Source organism: Leptodactylus fuscus, unplaced genomic scaffold (assembly GCF_031893055.1).
Source record: "Leptodactylus fuscus isolate aLepFus1 unplaced genomic scaffold, aLepFus1.hap2 HAP2_SCAFFOLD_123, whole genome shotgun sequence".
Taxonomy (NCBI): Eukaryota; Metazoa; Chordata; class Amphibia; order Anura; family Leptodactylidae; genus Leptodactylus; species Leptodactylus fuscus.
Window position 1 is genome coordinate 101,095 of NW_027440066.1, and position 20,352 is coordinate 121,446.

Below are 20,352 nucleotides of genomic sequence, written 5' to 3' on the forward strand. Positions count from 1 at the left end.
TTTGTGGGGGGAGGGAACACCATGCTTAAATAGAGTAAAATCGGTAAAATAATCATCTTTAAAACCAGCACTTTACCCTCCATGGACAGATTCCTCAATTTCCAGAGACACAGCTTAGCATTTACCTTGTCCGCCACCATGTTCCAACTTGTCACGCCATTATTAGACTCACTGAAAGAAATGCCTAAAATGGTTATTGACTCTAAAACTGGGACGGGTACATCTTTAAAATCCATTCCTCTCCCAATTTCTAAAACAGAGCTCTTGTTAAAATTAACCTTAAAACCAGAGGCACAGCAATAAAACTCGATTTGTCTTAATGTTTTTAAAAGCGAAGGGGTGTCCCTGCATAAAATCGCGACATCATCCATGTACCCCACTGCTTTAGCCTCGACCCCCGCCCCCCCTGGGAGGGGGACGCCATGGATCTGCTTGTCTTTGCGTATTACACTTAAAAGAGGCTCTAACGCACAAATAAAAAGCAGTGGGGACAAGGGACACCCCTGTTTTACCCCTGATTCTAAAAAAAATTCCTCTGTTTTAAAACCATTGATTAAAACTTGGCTAGTACAACAGTCATAAAAAGCCCGTAGCGATAATAAAAAACCTTCAGGTATGCCCATCTTCTCTAAAACCTTGAACAAATAAAAATGCGACACTCTGTCGAAGGCTTTTTCAAAGTCTATGGAAAGTATTGCCAAATGACCTCTGCGGCTCTTAGTATCCTCTATCACGTCCTTTATTAAATTAAGGTTCTCCCAGATGTTGCGTCCCGGGATTGCACATACCTGGTTTCCGTGAATTATTTTAGCGGCGATGTTTTTGAGGCGGGTAGCACACAGCTTGGCCATGATTTTATAATCCGTGTTTAGGAGTGTGATTGGCCTCCAATTTTTTAAATCACTTTTTTCTCCTTTTTTATATATCAAAGTTACCACACCTCTTTTCCAGGACCCCGGGATCTGCTTGGATCTAAAAACCTCTAAAAACAAAGTAAAAAGGTCATCCTTTAAAACTTCATAAAACTTTACATAAAATTCGACAGGCATACCATCCAGTCCGGGCACCTTCCCCGTCTTAAAACTTTTAATAACGTCTAAAATTTCCCTCTCATTGGGCTCTCGGGATAAAAAGTTTTGTGAGACAGGGTCTAAAACTGCTGTAATTTCTTTCAGTGAGTCATCTAAAAAAGACTGATCCACGGGCTTAGCACTAAAAAGGTTAGAATAAAAACCATGTACCTTTTTTAAAATATTTTGGATATTAGATTCACCATCAATTTCTGAGATGCACTCTTTTTTACCGTTTGCCTTTTTAAAAAAATATCTGGAACACGTTTCATTTTGTTCTATGTGCTTAATACGGGAGCGGAAGATAATCTCCTTCCCTTTCTTTTCCAGACATTTTCTAATTTCTTCCTTCAGAATTAAAATCTCGTGTTCCATATCAAGGCCATGGTTTTTAAAATAGTAAAAGGTCTGCAAGCGGGTGTTTAAATTGTCATAAAAAGCCCTGTTTTCCTTTGCGATCTTTTTTCCCCATTTGATAAAAAACTTACGAATTTTCTTTTTTGTGTCTTCCCACCAGGCTACGATGGAGGACTGGGGATTTCTTTGCCGCCTGCAGACCGCATAAAACCTTTTAAAATCTTCTGCCACCCGTGGATCGTCTAGCAGGGAAACATTCAATTTCCAAGACCTAAAACCTCTAAAATGATTATTATTAAGATTCACAGTAAAACATATCATTTTATGGTCAGAAAAAACATTGGCTAAAACCTCGCAACTAGATGGCAGTACGTCCTCAGAGCATAAAACAAAATCGATTCTAGAACTACAGGTTGCGTTGCTCCAGGTGGCGCCGGCTTCCTCCGGTATGCCCCTGTTACAAGTTTTGTACACGTCTGTTAAATTATTGTCAATGATTATGTTTTTGAGCATACCGGAGGTTTTATCGTAGTTGCGACTGTTGCTGCTTGTCAGCCGGCGCTCACCCTTGAGGACGGTGTTAAAATCCCCGGCAAGGATGAGGGGTTCAGCAGAATTTATATGCAGTTGTAATACCTCCATCATCCTTGCCCTGTCGTCTCTGTTGGGGGAAGCATAAAAATTTAAAAACTGCCATCTAGTGCCGTCAATAAAAGCTTTAACCAATAAAATCCTACCAGGTAAAATTTCTTGGATAAAATCAATTTGAATGTTTCCCCTAAAAAGAATGGCGACCCCGGCGGATCCGGGCTCGTTAGACCCGGACCACGCAGACGAACCATAGATCCAGTCTCTTTCGTAGATTTCGTAGTTTGAACGGTGGGGGATGCTGCACTCCTGCAGGAAAAACACTGATGCCGATAAAAGTGAAAGATAATTCATTAAAGCCGCACGCCTCCTTCTACTGCTGGCGCTCCTTATATTGAGTGTAATGCCCTTCAGGACTGCCATGAGGAGAGAAGGAGAGGTTATAGTTCACACGAAAAAACAACGATACTTCATCCCAAGGAAGACTTCCTGGTTTCTGTATGCTAATCTTCTGACCCACCAGCCCGCCTCACTATCTGGCAATCTTCCCCACTCAGGTCAGACCTGGGGGAAAAGGAGAGGGAGCTAGCATCGTCAGAACCGCAGATAACCCCGCTACGGGATCTCGCGTCAAGGTTTGACCACAGGTCCACTAGGGTCTCCAGGGGCTGGGCATTCAGATCCATTTCGTATGAGTCAGGTGGTCTACCCGGGGACCCCCCTTCCTCCCTTGGGCTTTCACCCGGCTGATCTACGGGAGGGGGGGGCTGCGCACATGGCGGTGTGTTTACCATTTCGTACGGGTCAGGGACAGCATCACCTGGGGCGGGCACACCAGTCTCACCCGACACGCCCACTCCCCTGGGCGACACCACCCCCTCATCCCCGTAATGGAACCTAGGATCTCTGAGAATGCCCATACCTATCCCTCTCTTTGACCCGGACTTGGACCCTGAGTCGGGCGCTGGCTGGCTTTCCGACCTCTTAGGCCCGCTGCCACTATGGGTCTTCCCAGCACCCTTAGTACCCTGCGAGGCAGACTTTTTGAGTTTTTTTGGCCCCAGGTCTACAGCTTCGCCCTCCTCAAATACAATCCTGGTCCCTACCCTCGGGGTATCTGCAATGACCATGCTCACCAACTCAGCAGACTCTGTTCCAGCAGTCTCCATTTGCTCCCCCTCCTGGCGGGCCGGTGGGGTCTCCGGGGGATCAGGCGGTACCTCTGGGGGGGCCGGGGGCACCTCTGGTTCTTCACCTGTGGTCTCCATTGGTGACTCTTCCTTCCTCTCCTCCTCCTTTTCCTCTCCCTCCGGGCCAGGCTCAGCTGACGTGTCATCTCCGGCACATTTGTTGTGGGGGCATTCCCTGTACAGGTGTCCCACCTGCTGGCAGAAATTGCAGCGCCTGTCGCTTTTACAGTCCTTCATCTGGTGGTCAGTGCCGCCGCAATTTCGACAGGTAACATTGCAGCTTTCTTTGGTGTGGCCGTACTTCCCACAGCTCCTGCAGAAGGGCTGCATCCCCTTATAAAAGAGGTCGCCATTCACCGTACCGAGTCGGAACCGGGCGGGTGGGAGTAGTGGTCGTCCATCCTCGCCCATCTTTAAGTTGACTGAGAACCGCCACTTGACGCACCATATGCCGCATTCATTGTCAACGGATCCAAGGAATTCCACGTCTAGAAAAAAGAATTTAACAAACCTTATTACTACATCATCAGGCACTAATGGGGAGTACATTTTAAGAGTTAGTATGGTTCTCTCGCCATGGTGCAGTAGCACATCAACGCCCATATCAGCTAGTTTCTGGCGGTGTAAACGGGCCATGCCTAAGGCAGTTTTGTAATATTCCGGGCCATTAAAAGTAATGTCATAGTCCCCTCTTTTCTGGTAGTCCTGCATAGCCATGACATTACGCCTATGTACTTGGAGGACGCCCTCCAACACCTTTTCCACCACAAAGACAACTGGACGGCCTCCAGTCTCAGCTCCACTGAGGTGGATCCTCAGGGAATTTGGAATGCGGACATATTCAGGCACTTGTTTAAAAGGCCTGTCCATGTCCGCAACCGGTTACCGCAACCAACGCAACAAAATGTTTCTCTTTAGCCACTAAGGACTCAAAAGAGAGCTCACTGGGGGATCCCTCCTCGTTCCTCTCAGGACTAATCCTCCCCCCCTATAGCAGCAGGTGGGTGAAGTCCGGGCAATGAACCCGGACGATCCCACCAGGCCGAGGGGGAGGGTACCTAAGAGGGCCTGTCGCACTGACTTGGACCAAATAACTTGCCACTGAACAGACAAATCACTTGATCTTTGCCAGAAGGCCGAGAAGCGATGGCAAGCGCTCGGCACCTGTTCTGGCGCCCTTCCGTGTTCACTGTGCACCGCTCAAGGTGTGCACCATGCTGCTGCAGCCCTATTTTGGTTTTTTTTTTGTTTTTTTTTCCTTTCCCTTAATGAAGTAGAAATCAATTAGCTTGTGCAGGTTTTCCCTACCTGCCACCAAAAGTGAAAAAAAAGAAAAGAAAAACTTTTGTGCAAGGCAAAGTGACATGTGCAAATGTTATCTTGTGACGCCAGCGGATTTTGCCGAATTTTGCGAATCTGCATAAACCACTCCCACCGTTTGACCACACCCATTCAAGTGTCCGGTCAAGTGCAAGTTCAGAAATAAATTTATGCCCAAAAATTTTAAAAGAATTCAATGCATTTAAAATTGAATAAAATGGCAGCAAATCAGACACTTTGCAGCAGTAATGTCATTTGCAATCAATCAATCAATCAATCAATCAAAGAAAATAATTAATGAAGTACCTTTCAGGTAGAGTCAGTCACAGCATCAGGCCACGTCCAACTGTCAATTTTCTCTTTGCTAGCTTGCCAGGTGCAGCAATCTTCTCTGTTGGTCGGTCAGTCCTCTGTCTCTTTCTTTCAACTGAATTGGAAAGGGGTGCACCGATCCTGGAAGTAATGCAATACCAGGTCAATGCGTGGAGTGGACAGAGCAAGCTCCGATTCCAGCTCCCTGTTCTAAAAATCCATTTAATATATGGTCCCCAGATAGGGGACGTATCAGATATTAAACTGATAAGAACAGATACTACACTTGATCTTAGCCATAAGGCCGAGAAGCGATGGCAAGCGCTCGGCACCTGTTCTGGCGCCCTTCCGTGTTCACTGTGCACCGCTCAAGGTGTGCACCATGCTGCTGCAGCCCTATTTTGGTTTTTTTTTTGTTTTTTTTTCCTTTCCCTTAATGAAGTAGAAATCAATTAGCTTGTGCAGGTTTTCCCTACCTGCCACCAAAAGTGAAAAAAAAGAAAAGAAAAACTTTTGTGCAAGGCAAAGTGACATGTGCAAATGTTATCTTGTGACGCCAGCGGATTTTGCCGAATTTTGCGAATCTGCATAAACCACTCCCACCGTTTGACCACACCCATTCAAGTGTCCGGTCAAGTGCAAGTTCAGAAATAAATTTATGCCCAAAAATTTTAAAAGAATTCAATGCATTTAAAATTGAATAAAATGGCAGCAAATCAGACACTTTGCAGCAGTAATGTCATTTGCAATCAATCAATCAATCAATCAATCAAAGAAAATAATTAATGAAGTACCTTTCAGGTAGAGTCAGTCACAGCATCAGGCCACGTCCAACTGTCAATTTTCTCTTTGCTAGCTTGCCAGGTGCAGCAATCTTCTCTGTTGGTCGGTCAGTCCTCTGTCTCTTTCTTTCAACTGAATTGGAAAGGGGTGCACCGATCCTGGAAGTAATGCAATACCAGGTCAATGCGTGGAGTGGACAGAGCAAGCTCCGATTCCAGCTCCCTGTTCTAAAAATCCATTTAATATATGGTCCCCAGATAGGGGACGTATCAGATATTAAACTGATAAGAACAGATACGGTTTAACAATCGACTTTATTTATAAAACATAACATACATTATAAACCGTTTTTTTATACGAAAGTAGAAAAACAAAATAAAAACAGTTGAAATATACATATTTAACACAACATGATTCCAATCTTGGGAAACAAAAATAATTTGGCTTTGCCAAGATACAGAAAAACCAATAAGTATACAGCTGAAATTACAAAAATATATACGCTCCCATTTTTGGGAAAACCCATGATAATTAGCTAAATTTTTACAAAGAAATGTACAATTTGGAGTACGTATACCAATAACCTTATTCCAATAAATTGGAAGACAACTTTATTTACATTTAACCCTTTAGCGATTGACAAGTCATATCCCCACTGGGAAGATAACAAAAAAATTGACTTTTGTCGCATACTGTATTTTAGCAAGGGAAGTACATAATTAAAACAATTGGGAAGAACTTTATTTACTTTTAAACAAAACTATTTTTATACTTAACAAACCACATAACTTTATTTCCCCCACAAGAGAGAAAAGGGAACATAATTAATGACATAATTACTTAACTACACCAAGGCCTTTTAGTCCCAACCACTATCTTTAATAAAGTGGGCTAGACTGTAACTCATCTCTGGATTCCCATAGTAGAAAGTATCTTCAAAATAACCGCGGCTTCTTTCAGCCATATACTCTTCATCAGGCTTAAAGAGGTATCCCTTTTCTTGATATCTATAACTATACCCTACATAACCCCTTAGCATAGCAAAGGCATAGAGTACTAACCAATCCCCAAATGACAATTCTTTTTTCTCTCTTATATTATCCCATAACCAATCTGGGGCCTTCATTAGGCGAAGAGCCCCTTCCCTATCTTTTTCAAAGATTTCCTGGAAGTAAACTAAAGCATGAAAAAAACCCATCCCTCTTTTTTGCATTGTTACAGAGTACATTTTCAACCTCCACATAAATTCATACGGGGTCATCGGAGTCCCATTCTCATAGAACAGCTTGTCCGCATCATAACTAACGATGTCCGACTCACTAATAGCAGAGCCACACTCGCCAGCGTCATCGGATTCTGCATCCCACTCAGTCACATTCTCAACACTGTCAGTCAAACTTACATCACTCACAGACGCTTGCGTCCCCGGGCACAGCTCACCTCCGCCCTTACTCGCATCCTCAGACGCATCAGGCAGAGACCCGGCAGGAGACTCCCCACCAGGCTCCACCTCAGACACAAGCAGACATACATCATGACTTACAACCTCGCTTTCTCCCGGGGGCCGCTCACTCGCAGACAGATTACCCTCATCCACTCCCGAGCCGCAGTCACTCCCAGCAGGCGGGGTTTCACTCTCCGATGGAACTGAAAGAGAAACAATATTTTCAGAAGTAATGACATTTTCTGTAAAACAAAAAGTCTCAGTCTTTTTTCCAGGACCCACAGTAGGGGTCTGTAGCTCAGTCCCAGAACTTGAAGAAAACATAGCGTCTTCTTGGCTTGACTCCACTTTGGCAGAGGTCTTTTTATTTTTCAAACCTCCACCCTCCCAGTAGAGATAGCCAGAATGTCCAGCAATATTAATAAGTCCACTTAATAAACTTAAGTTTTTGTCCAGAATCCAGACAGAAAAGCGCCTCCTACCGTCCCAGTAGTTGGCTTTGTTCAACAACTTACGCTTGAAGCGCATCATTGAAGCGTACTGCAAAATATACTCCTGGATTACAGCTACCTCCACCAGGGGATCGTCCATGGCCACGATAAGACTCCTCCATCCACCATGAGCCGAGGATAGACAGACCACCTTCTCTCTGATTCCAGAAGCCGCTCCGGTGAACCACTCCAGGTAAGCCTCCAGGCACAGATGATCGTCCTTGAAGGTGACGTCATAGGATCCCCTGGTCCGGTTCCACTGCATGCACAAGATATCATCAGACTTGACTTTCAGGCAGTCACAAAGGATCCGGGAGACATAGCATTCGTCCCAGTCCTCCACTATGGCACCTTTCTGCAAAAAGAAGCGTAGACACGACCTCTTTAGTTTCAGGTCCATGATAACCGACAAGCGCAACAACCGGCCTGCAAACCTCAGTAGAGGCTCCAGTGATCGCTTCTCGTTGCCCCGGGACTAGGCCTCAAACCCTATAGCAGCATGTGCTTCCACCCAGGCTATAAACCTGGGTTTCCACACAAGGCCGAGTAGAGGGTACCCGGGGCACCTCCGGCTAAGACTCTTGGCAGCACACAGACACTAAACAGTTAGTATGCTACACTTGGTCTTAGCCATAAGGCCGAGAAGCGATGGCAAGCGCTCGGCACCTGTTCTGGCGCCCTTCCGTGTTCACTGTGCACCGCTCAAGGTGTGCACCATGCTGCTGCAGCCCTATTTTGGTTTTTTTTTTGTTTTTTTTTCCTTTCCCTTAATGAAGTAGAAATCAATTAGCTTGTGCAGGTTTTCCCTACCTGCCACCAAAAGTGAAAAAAAAGAAAAGAAAAACTTTTGTGCAAGGCAAAGTGACATGTGCAAATGTTATCTTGTGACGCCAGCGGATTTTGCCGAATTTTGCGAATCTGCATAAACCACTCCCACCGTTTGACCACACCCATTCAAGTGTCCGGTCAAGTGCAAGTTCAGAAATAAATTTATGCCCAAAAATTTTAAAAGAATTCAATGCATTTAAAATTGAATAAAATGGCAGCAAATCAGACACTTTGCAGCAGTAATGTCATTTGCAATCAATCAATCAATCAATCAATCAAAGAAAATAATTAATGAAGTACCTTTCAGGTAGAGTCAGTCACAGCATCAGGCCACGTCCAACTGTCAATTTTCTCTTTGCTAGCTTGCCAGGTGCAGCAATCTTCTCTGTTGGTCGGTCAGTCCTCTGTCTCTTTCTTTCAACTGAATTGGAAAGGGGTGCACCGATCCTGGAAGTAATGCAATACCAGGTCAATGCGTGGAGTGGACAGAGCAAGCTCCGATTCCAGCTCCCTGTTCTAAAAATCCATTTAATATATGGTCCCCAGATAGGGGACGTATCAGATATTAAACTGATAAGAACAGATACTACACTTGATCTTAGCCATAAGGCCGAGAAGCGATGGCAAGCGCTCGGCACCTGTTCTGGCGCCCTTCCGTGTTCACTGTGCACCGCTCAAGGTGTGCACCATGCTGCTGCAGCCCTATTTTGGTTTTTTTTTTGTTTTTTTTTCCTTTCCCTTAATGAAGTAGAAATCAATTAGCTTGTGCAGGTTTTCCCTACCTGCCACCAAAAGTGAAAAAAAAGAAAAGAAAAACTTTTGTGCAAGGCAAAGTGACATGTGCAAATGTTATCTTGTGACGCCAGCGGATTTTGCCGAATTTTGCGAATCTGCATAAACCACTCCCACCGTTTGACCACACCCATTCAAGTGTCCGGTCAAGTGCAAGTTCAGAAATAAATTTATGCCCAAAAATTTTAAAAGAATTCAATGCATTTAAAATTGAATAAAATGGCAGCAAATCAGACACTTTGCAGCAGTAATGTCATTTGCAATCAATCAATCAATCAATCAATCAAAGAAAATAATTAATGAAGTACCTTTCAGGTAGAGTCAGTCACAGCATCAGGCCACGTCCAACTGTCAATTTTCTCTTTGCTAGCTTGCCAGGTGCAGCAATCTTCTCTGTTGGTCGGTCAGTCCTCTGTCTCTTTCTTTCAACTGAATTGGAAAGGGGTGCACCGATCCTGGAAGTAATGCAATACCAGGTCAATGCGTGGAGTGGACAGAGCAAGCTCCGATTCCAGCTCCCTGTTCTAAAAATCCATTTAATATATGGTCCCCAGATAGGGGACGTATCAGATATTAAACTGATAAGAACAGATACTACACTTGATCTTAGCCATAAGGCCGAGAAGCGATGGCAAGCGCTCGGCACCTGTTCTGGCGCCCTTCCGTGTTCACTGTGCACCGCTCAAGGTGTGCACCATGCTGCTGCAGCCCTATTTTGGTTTTTTTTTTGTTTTTTTTTCCTTTCCCTTAATGAAGTAGAAATCAATTAGCTTGTGCAGGTTTTCCCTACCTGCCACCAAAAGTGAAAAAAAAGAAAAGAAAAACTTTTGTGCAAGGCAAAGTGACATGTGCAAATGTTATCTTGTGACGCCAGCGGATTTTGCCGAATTTTGCGAATCTGCATAAACCACTCCCACCGTTTGACCACACCCATTCAAGTGTCCGGTCAAGTGCAAGTTCAGAAATAAATTTATGCCCAAAAATTTTAAAAGAATTCAATGCATTTAAAATTGAATAAAATGGCAGCAAATCAGACACTTTGCAGCAGTAATGTCATTTGCAATCAATCAATCAATCAATCAATCAAAGAAAATAATTAATGAAGTACCTTTCAGGTAGAGTCAGTCACAGCATCAGGCCACGTCCAACTGTCAATTTTCTCTTTGCTAGCTTGCCAGGTGCAGCAATCTTCTCTGTTGGTCGGTCAGTCCTCTGTCTCTTTCTTTCAACTGAATTGGAAAGGGGTGCACCGATCCTGGAAGTAATGCAATACCAGGTCAATGCGTGGAGTGGACAGAGCAAGCTCCGATTCCAGCTCCCTGTTCTAAAAATCCATTTAATATATGGTCCCCAGATAGGGGACGTATCAGATATTAAACTGATAAGAACAGATACGGTTAAACAATCTACTTTATTGAATTTGAAAGTTTCACATATACAGATAAAAAACCGTAGAATTTTTTACAAAATTATAAACTGACATCACACATACATAACACAATAACAAGGTACATATACAGTTAAAATTCACCAGAAAGAATTCCAAGAGGAAGGCCTCCATCGAGATACAGCCTCCCTCTTGCCAAAGCGGTTCACATCTCTTAAGTAATATACATAAGCTTCACTTAAAGCTAAGTTACAACAGTTTTCTACATCAATTTTTTCTCTGTTAAATAATAAAATGTTTCGGACTTTCCATAAAGCACTTTTAAAACAGCAGATAAAAGACCAGCATACTTCATGCTTAATAGGATCAGTACAGCTAAAAGGACCATAAAATACATAAGAATAATTGAGTTCCCTAAGACCGCACACCTCTTTTAAAATAGGCCCCGCCTTCCTCCATACCTCCTGCGAGAACCCACAGTTCCACATAGTGTGCAGTACGGACTCATCATTTCCACACCTCATGCATCTAGCTGATGCTACCAGACCTCTCCTACATTGGAATTCTCTTGTAGGGAGGCACTGGTGCACAACTGACCAGGCTAAGTCTTTATGGCTGTTCGCTAAAAATTTACCAAAAACATTTCTCCACACTTTCCGGGCCCTGCCCTCTGTGAACCCACTTACCCTTTCACAAATTTCTTCCCTTCTGGTAAAAACTGTTAATTTTTTCTGTTCTTTTAAAATATTGGGGTCGATTTGTTGGAGCTTTAAAAGTCTTATTGTTCTTTCTAAAACTGCGTAATGCTTTGGTGGGCACAGTAAAACCGGGGAGCTCAGAGAAACCCTGGCCCACCTTTTAAAAACCATACCGCAAGCATATCTAAGAAAAGAACTAAAAGCACTGTCTGTGTTAAAACATTTAAAGCAAAAGCTAAGATATTTTATATAAAAGAATTTAAAAAAATCAGGGACATCTCTCCCTCCATTTTCTCTACTTTTATACATAATCTCTCTTCTCAGCTTTTCCATTTTGGATCCCCATATAAAATAAAAGCACATTTTGGTTATCTTTTTTATATATAAAATTGAGGGGGGAAAGACCATCGCTACATATAATAGCATTGGGATGATTACACTTTTCACGATTAGAATCTTTCCCTCCATGGTAAGTTTCCGCAGTCCCCAAAAGGAGATTTTCCTTTCGGCCCTAGTGATTACTGCATCCCAGCTTAAAATACCGTCATTGATAAAATTAAAAACTATACCCAACACTTTAATACTATTTTTTTGCATAACAATACCATCCACTTTTGAAGAGTCCCAAGGATCAAAATAAAAACAGTCGCACTTCTCCACATTTACTTTAAAACCGGAACCTGTACAAAATATCTGTGTGTTTAAAAGCGCCCTCCTCAGGGATGGGGAGTCGGTACATGCGATAGTAACATCGTCCATGTAAGCTAGTATTTTTACATTTTTCCCCCTACCCCCAGGGATGGGCACACCACGTATAATTTTGTCTTTTCGAAGGAGTATTAAAAGGGGTTCTATGGCGCAAATAAATAAAAGCGGGGACAGTGGGCACCCCTGCTTTACACCTGAAGATAAAGGAACCCCCCTAGTTAAAAAACCATTAATAGATATTTTACTAAAACAGGAGCGGTATAAAAGTTTCATTTTAGATAAAATAAAAACAGGAATATTCATTGTGGATAAAATGCTAAAAAGATATTCATGGGACACTCGGTCAAAGGCTTTTTCAAAGTCAAGCGACATGATGGCTAAGCCCTGACCCCTTTCCTTTTGGTACCATATTAAATCTCTAAGCAGGTTTAATGACTCAGCTATGCTTCGACCAGGGACACCACAAACTTGACTTGGGTGTATTAACTTAGCGATAAAAGGTTTTAAACGAGTTACTAAAATCTTTGCTAAAATTTTATAATCTACGTTTAAAAGAGTAATGGGGCGCCAATTTTTTAAAAGCCCCTTTTCACCCTTTTTTTTAAAAAGCAAAGATACTAGCCCCTCCCTCCAGGAGGGGGGTAAAATTTCAACATTAAAAACCTCTTTAAAAATCGCTAATAAATCCTCTTTTAAAATGTCCCAGAACTGCAAATAAAATTCTATGGGAAACCCGTCCGTCCCAGGAACTTTCCCTGTTGAAAAACTTTTAATGATTGAAAATAGTTCTTCTTGCGTTATGTCTACTGCTAGCCTATCTTGGTCATGGTGATCTAATTTGCGAGTTATAAGGCTATTTAAAAAATCTTTACAAGAGTTATCTATTGACTTAGTGTCAAAGAGATTTTTATAAAACTCAAAGGTCACCTCAAGCATTTCTTTTATTGTCTCCTTCCCCTCTAGACTGTTTATAACCTCTTTCCTTTCGTTGGCGATTTTAAAAAAATATCGGGAGCATTTCTCCCCCTCCTCTAAGTCTTTTACCCGGGCATTATGTATAATTTGTTTCCCTCTCTCATCAATGATTCTATCTATTTCTGCTCTTAGGACTAGGATGTCCCCTTTTACGTCCACCCCTATCTCTTTAAGCTTAAGCAGAACCTGTAGTCTTTTATTGAGAATGAGGAAGCTATTCCTTCTTTCGGCTGCCTTCTTTTTTCCCATCATAACAAAGAAAGCCCTCATCTTAATTTTTGTTTGTTCCCACCATTCTAACATGCTATCGTTAACCCCTCGCTGCCCCTGCCAATGCTTGTATATTTGTAAGAAAGCAGATCTTACCCCAGGGTCCTGCAGCAAGGGTACGCTTAACCTCCATGGCCCTCTCTGTGTTTTAGGTTCACCTTCAAGCTCCAGGGAGGAAAGTAACAGCATATGGTCAGAAAAAACATTATTATGCAAGTTAAAATCTACAGGTAAAAAATTTTTAGAAACAAAGATAAAATCAATTCGAGATGAGATTCCTCGGCTGGTCCAGGTCGGTCCAGGATCTCCAGGTCGCAACTTCTGCCAACAGTCTACAAGGTTAAAATCAGTTACAAAATTCGATAAAACACCCGATGAGCGGTCTTTAGTGTTAGCCCTCCCTCCACTCCTACACTCCCCCATACGAACACAATTAAAATCCCCCCCAACAATGAGGGGAGAGGAAGCCGGGCAGAAGAAAGGCAACATATCTAATAATTCTATCCGCTCTTGCTTGTTTGGGGAACAATAAATATTAATAATTTGCAATTTTACACCCTTGAATAAAACATTTAACAGCAACATTCTCCCGGGTACGATTTCCTCTGTTGAAACAATGTCCACATGAGTCCCTTTACATAAAATTCCAATACCGGAGGATTTGCTGTCATTCCCTCCGGACCAGATTGAGGGTCCATGTTTCCAGGATTTCTCCAAGTGTCCATAGTCCAACCCATTTTGAATGTTACATTCCTGGAGTAAACAAAAATCAAAGGAAACAGTTTCCAAATACTGAAATAAAGCAGCCCGCCTGATGGGGCCCTTTAGGGATCTCACGTTAAGTGAGGCGATGGTTATTGGGATCCCCATCAGGTCTCGGAGTCACCAGAGAACTCGGAAATATGTTGCGTCCCTCCACTGTCTCCCTCCGATGCCCAGTCGGGATCCCTCCTTGGAGTCTCGATATCAGAGCCAGAGCAAGACGTAGATCTTCCAGGACGCCAAGTAAGCAACTTCGGGGGTCGCAGGCTTGGATCCTCCTCCTCTCCATCCACGGACCCAGATGACGCTCGACCTCTTTTCGCTGACTGTGTGGAATCCATCTCCTCCACCGCCGCCGTCCCAGGCCTTTGGTCTTTGGATCCAGCCACGGGGGTCTCCGGTACGGTAGCAGGCGTAGACTCCTTACCAGGGACGCAATGTTTGTCAGGCGGGTGCTCCGCGGGACTCCCCTTCTGGGGGGTATCCCCAGACGCACTCCCTTTACTTTCGCCTTTCGTCGCACCTTTCGAAGAGGGGACACCCTTTGAGCCAGTTTTTTGACTGCTAGGCTCAGGGGCCTTAGCCCCGCTCCCTGCGGATGGGGGAGCCTTAAAGGTGCCGCCCTGTGCGACTGCCGGCTTTCGGGTTTTAACAGGCTCAGCAGCCTTAGCGCCAGTTGCTGCCGGGGCAGCGGTTTTGGGGGTCTGTTCTTGGCTCCCCTGTGTACCTCCGGACGAGGCCACATTACCTCCCGTAGTAGGCACCGCGCCACTACCACCGGAGCCACCTTCGCCGCTATCATTGGAAGGCCCAGCCTTTTTTGCCTTTTTCGGGCAGTCAAAGAACTTGTGTCCAAGCTCTCCGCACATGTTACAACGCCAGCCGTTCTTGCATTCTGGCCCTTCGTGGCCAGTGTCACCACATTTGTTACAGATCTTAGCCACGCACTGTTCCTTAAGGTGCCCATACTTTTTGCACCTTCGGCAAAAAAGAACTTCCATGCCGTTAAAGTACAGCGAACCCCTCTCGCGTCCAATGTAAAAGACTTGGGGTGGGTGAAGAAAACCACAGATTCCCCCTTCTGCGGCAGGGGCGGGCCGGAATTTGACATCAAACTTATATTTGCCCGACCAGGCTTCTACACCTCGGACATTGGCAACCTGCGCCGGACCCGCCACCTCGCTACAATACCTCTTCAGGAAGGTAACTATCTGTGACGAGTCCAGGAATGGGCTGTACATGTTGACCACTACCTGGGCTTTCTCGTAGTCGCCCAAAAATTTGAACACGAAACCCCTCAGGATCTCGTCGTCCTCTCTAGCCTCTTCCAAGGCTTTCCACACATTATAATATGTGCTTCTCTGATTGAAAGACACTATGCCTCCATCCTTAGTGCTTTTGAGGCACAGGATCTCCTCTTTCTGCACTCCGAGCCTTTTTAGCAAAATCTCCCGATAAATGTATGGGAGGTCCTTCGAAGCCAGGCTCTGTTCCGCAACCACAATCCGGATGGACTGTTTTAATGGGGGTTCCCCATGATTTTGTACAATGTAGACCATATTCAGCTTGGATCTTTATTCTCAGCTAGGGAGAATTCTTAAGGTCACTTTGACCAATGGAGGGGAAAAGTGGCTGCCTTCCGCCAACCACCGCCCTTTTTAGGTCTGGACCTATCCCGAAGGACAGCTGAAGGTCTTTAGTCCTTGTCCGCACAAAGGGAACCTCCAACGAAGCTTGTCCGCACTATTCCGAAAAACGCAACCACAATCGCAGCTTTTCCGCTTTATATACACTCGGTTGGGCCAAGGCCTTCCCCAGTGCGATCGCAACTCAAAAGGTTTCCGGGGACTAATCCACCAGCCCGAAAGCAGCAAGGAGGTTTAGCCTGGGCAGTGCTCCCAAGCGATCCTCCAAGGCCAAGCGGTGGGTACCCCTTCTGCCACCTTAAGACTTTCCACCAAGTACAATCTATTACAACTGCACTTGATCGTGCCAAAAGGCCGAGAAGCGATGGCAAGCGCTCGGCACCTGTTCTGGCGCCCTTCCGTGTTCACTGTGCACCGCTCAAGGTGTGCACCATGCTGCTGCAGCCCTATTTTGGTTTTTTTTTTGTTTTTTTTTCCTTTCCCTTAATGAAGTAGAAATCAATTAGCTTGTGCAGGTTTTCCCTACCTGCCACCAAAAGTGAAAAAAAAGAAAAGAAAAACTTTTGTGCAAGGCAAAGTGACATGTGCAAATGTTATCTTGTGACGCCAGCGGATTTTGCCGAATTTTGCGAATCTGCATAAACCACTCCCACCGTTTGACCACACCCATTCAAGTGTCCGGTCAAGTGCAAGTTCAGAAATAAATTTATGCCCAAAAATTTTAAAAGAATTCAATGCATTTAAAATTGAATAAAATGGCAGCAAATCAGACACTTTGCAGCAGTAATGTCATTTGCAATCAATCAATCAATCAATCAATCAAAGAAAATAATTAATGAAGTACCTTTCAGGTAGAGTCAGTCACAGCATCAGGCCACGTCCAACTGTCAATTTTCTCTTTGCTAGCTTGCCAGGTGCAGCAATCTTCTCTGTTGGTCGGTCAGTCCTCTGTCTCTTTCTTTCAACTGAATTGGAAAGGGGTGCACCGATCCTGGAAGTAATGCAATACCAGGTCAATGCGTGGAGTGGACAGAGCAAGCTCCGATTCCAGCTCCCTGTTCTAAAAATCCATTTAATATATGGTCCCCAGATAGGGGACGTATCAGATATTAAACTGATAAGAACAGATTTTTTTGATTTACTAGCCACTAAGGGCCATTTTTTATTAAACATAACAAAATAACAATGAAAAAACACTATTTCTCAATTTTCCATATTACTACACATACAACACACAAATGAACAACAACAAAAAACATCTGTACATCTCACAGTTTTTCACAATATTTAACAGTATTTTACCATTTTTTCCATTTCTTTCTCCCTTAGTTCTTTTATTTCTTGTATTTTATCATACAGTTCTCTATTTTTCCTATATTTACCATTTTCATACGTTGGGGATATTGGCGCAGGGCATCCTCCCTCCAGGGCCATCATAAATAACACATCCATTTCATCCTCATTTAAAGTACGTTTTTCTAACACATCTCTAGCATAACGATCACTTATGTATTTCTCAAAAAATTTGTAATGACCTTCATGGAAAGATTTAACTACTACATACCTACAGTGTCCATAATTACCCATACCCTTCTTTAACTTACTTGCTTCTCCTACCCATTTTTTTGTAAATACCTTCTCTCTAGGCTCCATACAACTAACTTCTCTTTTTTCCCTCACCTTCACTATCCTTATTCTATCTTTCCCTTCTACTATCATCTCTGCATTACACATAATTGGCTCCTTCTCTATCACTTTTTCTATTACTAGTTCACATTTAAATTCTTGTTCCATACATATCATTTTTTTACAATTATTATTACCGGGTTCCTGCATCCCATCACGGACAGGAGTTAAATCTGTAAAGGAAGCATCAGAAATAACAGACTCTGAAAAAACACTCTCAGTCTCTATTTTGTCCATGGAATTTCCTTCATCTGGCAACAAAGTCTCTTTTTTTTCCGTTTTCCTGGGGAGTTTCCCCTTTAAGTCCTCCCAAAAGGCAAACCCAGTCTTACCATCAAACTGGATTGCACCGTTAAATAAGTCCATGTCTTTCTCCTCAATCCATACGGAAAAACGTCTTTTACCAGTCCAATAACCAGCTTGGTTCAATAAGTCCTTCTTGAACCTGCACATAGGCACATGAAGTCTCAAAAAGCCCATAATGTCCGCAGCACTCACAAAAGGGTCATCCATAGACACGACCAGCGATTTCCAGCCCCCGTGCAAGGAAGTCAAGCAGCTCACTCGGTCCCTGACTCCAGTGGTCCCGCCTCCGTACCATCCGAGGAAGGCCTCCGAACACAGTTGCTCCGAAGTGAAGGTGACATCGCAAGACCTCTTGGTGGCATTCCATTGCATGGCCAGGACATCCTCCCTCCGAACCATCAAACGATCCTCCAGTATCCTCACCACCGACATCTCCGACCAGTCATCAGCTCTAGCGGCATCTTTCTTAAGGAAGAACCTCAGGCAGAACTTCTTCCGTCTTAGATCCATTGTAGATCTTTGATCTGTAAATAATCAGACCCTAGGAGTCTCAATAGATTCTCCAGGTGATCGCTTCTCGTTGCCCCGGGACTAAGCCTCAAACCCAATAGCAGCAGGTAGTTCCAGCCAGGCTATAAACCTGACTTTTCCTACCAGGCCGAGTAGAGGGTACCCGGGGCACCTCCGGCTAAGATCCTTGGCAGCACACAAACACTGAGCAGAATGTATGCTACACTTGATCTTAGCCAAAAGGCCGAGAAGCGATGGCAAGCGCTCGGCACCTGTTCTGGCGCCCTTCCGTGTTCACTGTGCACCGCTCAAGGTGTGCACCATGCTGCTGCAGCCCTATTTTGGTTTTTTTTTTGTTTTTTTTTCCTTTCCCTTAATGAAGTAGAAATCAATTAGCTTGTGCAGGTTTTCCCTACCTGCCACCAAAAGTGAAAAAAAAGAAAAGAAAAACTTTTGTGCAAGGCAAAGTGACATGTGCAAATGTTATCTTGTGACGCCAGCGGATTTTGCCGAATTTTGCGAATCTGCATAAACCACTCCCACCGTTTGACCACACCCATTCAAGTGTCCGGTCAAGTGCAAGTTCAGAAATAAATTTATGCCCAAAAATTTTAAAAGAATTCAATGCATTTAAAATTGAATAAAATGGCAGCAAATCAGACACTTTGCAGCAGTAATGTCATTTGCAATCAATCAATCAATCAATCAATCAAAGAAAATAATTAATGAAGTACCTTTCAGGTAGAGTCAGTCACAGCATCAGGCCACGTCCAACTGTCAATTTTCTCTTTGCTAGCTTGCCAGGTGCAGCAATCTTCTCTGTTGGTCGGTCAGTCCTCTGTCTCTTTCTTTCAACTGAATTGGAAAGGGGTGCACCGATCCTGGAAGTAATGCAATACCAGGTCAATGCGTGGAGTGGACAGAGCAAGCTCCGATTCCAGCTCCCTGTTCTAAAAATCCATTTAATATATGGTCCCCAGATAGGGGACGTATCAGATATTAAACTGATAAGAACAGATTTTTTTTTTTTAAGTTGAAATCTACCACAAAGGGTAGCATTTTTATTAAACACTTATCAATACAAATCAACTTAATCATTTTATAAAAAAATAAATCTTTTTACATACAAATACATACTTGTTAATATGTCACATCATAATTTCACAACAATTTAGCATTTTTAAACAAAAAACAGTTTTTCCTTTTTATTTACAACATATCTTCATTCCAAGGTTCTGTACTTTTTTTCCAAGCTTCTGCACTTTTTTTATATTTCCCTTTTTTGTAGCCTTCCCAAATTAGAGCTGGAAAACCTCCCTGCATGGCAAGCACAAATAACATATCCATCTCATCTTCATTTAAATACTTTTTGTCTAGTATTTCCCTAGCCATTGGGTCATTAATAGCATATTCATTAAAGAAGTATTCGTGATCCCTGTGAAAGGAACAGACAGCACTATATCTCTGCCCTCTAAAATCCCCCACTGCACCTCTTAAGCCCTCAATATCTTTGTTTGCTTCAAGCATAAATTTATCTAACATTTCCTGACTAGGCTTTTTATACTTTGCTTCTAAACCTTCCCATTTTTCCACTTTTCCCCCAATTTCAGTTATTTTTGCTTTCACTTTACACACTTTACTTAACAGTATAACATTTTCAACACATGTTTCTACATCACACAATACCCCAAAGGATAAGGTTTCCCCCACCCCCGGAGCTGCAACAGGACCTATAAAAGAAACGTCAGAAGTGGACTCCATTACTTGAGCCCCAATCCCAGTCTCTGTTTTGTCCATTTTACACTCTGAAACAAGAGAAATGTCCTTCAAATCAGTTTTTGTTTCCTCATTGTCAGTCCTTGTTTCCTCCTTGCTGGGAGATCTTTTGTTAAGACCCTCCCAATAACAAAATCCAGTGTTCTTGTTAAACTCAATGTCCCCGTCAAAACGGCTCAGGTCCTCGTCTCGGATCCAGACCGAGAACCTTTTTCTCCCAGTCCAAAAGCCAGCTTTGTTTAACAAGTCTTTTTTGAATCTACATACCGGAGCACATAGCTTCACAAAGTTCAAAATTTCCAAAGTTGTCACAAAAGGATCGTCCATGGAAACCACCAATGTTCTCCATCCGCCTTGCAAGGAGGTCAAGCAAGCCACCTTGTCCCTGATCCCAGCGAGACCTCCTTCATTCCATCTCCGGAAGGCCTCCGAGCACAGGGGCTCCGACTTGAA

At 43.5% G+C, this 20,352-nt stretch overlaps 5 non-coding genes and 2 pseudogenes across 5 annotated transcripts; all 7 read right to left on the reverse strand.

The window, feature by feature from the left end:
* Positions 1–4,962: 4,962 nt before the first annotated feature.
* LOC142186969 (U2 spliceosomal RNA) lies at positions 4,963–5,153 on the reverse strand. Its single transcript, XR_012712431.1, has one exon. It is a non-coding gene; the product is annotated as a U2 spliceosomal RNA (small nuclear RNA).
* A 609-nt stretch (positions 5,154–5,762) lies between these two features.
* On the reverse strand, positions 5,763–5,958 carry LOC142186893 (U2 spliceosomal RNA). The gene has a single exon (XR_012712375.1). It is a non-coding gene; the product is annotated as a U2 spliceosomal RNA (small nuclear RNA).
* A 2,856-nt stretch (positions 5,959–8,814) lies between these two features.
* LOC142186857 (U2 spliceosomal RNA) lies at positions 8,815–9,005 on the reverse strand. The gene has a single exon (XR_012712355.1). It is a non-coding gene; the product is annotated as a U2 spliceosomal RNA (small nuclear RNA).
* Positions 9,006–9,614: 609 nt separating this feature from the next.
* On the reverse strand, positions 9,615–9,805 carry LOC142186858 (U2 spliceosomal RNA). The gene has a single exon (XR_012712356.1). It is a non-coding gene; the product is annotated as a U2 spliceosomal RNA (small nuclear RNA).
* Positions 9,806–10,414: 609 nt separating this feature from the next.
* LOC142186905 (U2 spliceosomal RNA) lies at positions 10,415–10,581 on the reverse strand (annotated as a pseudogene).
* Positions 10,582–16,596: 6,015 nt separating this feature from the next.
* Positions 16,597–16,808, reverse strand: LOC142186894 (U2 spliceosomal RNA; annotated as a pseudogene).
* Positions 16,809–18,988: 2,180 nt separating this feature from the next.
* On the reverse strand, positions 18,989–19,179 carry LOC142186899 (U2 spliceosomal RNA). The gene has a single exon (XR_012712377.1). It is a non-coding gene; the product is annotated as a U2 spliceosomal RNA (small nuclear RNA).
* Between the last annotated feature and the right edge of the window lie 1,173 nt (positions 19,180–20,352).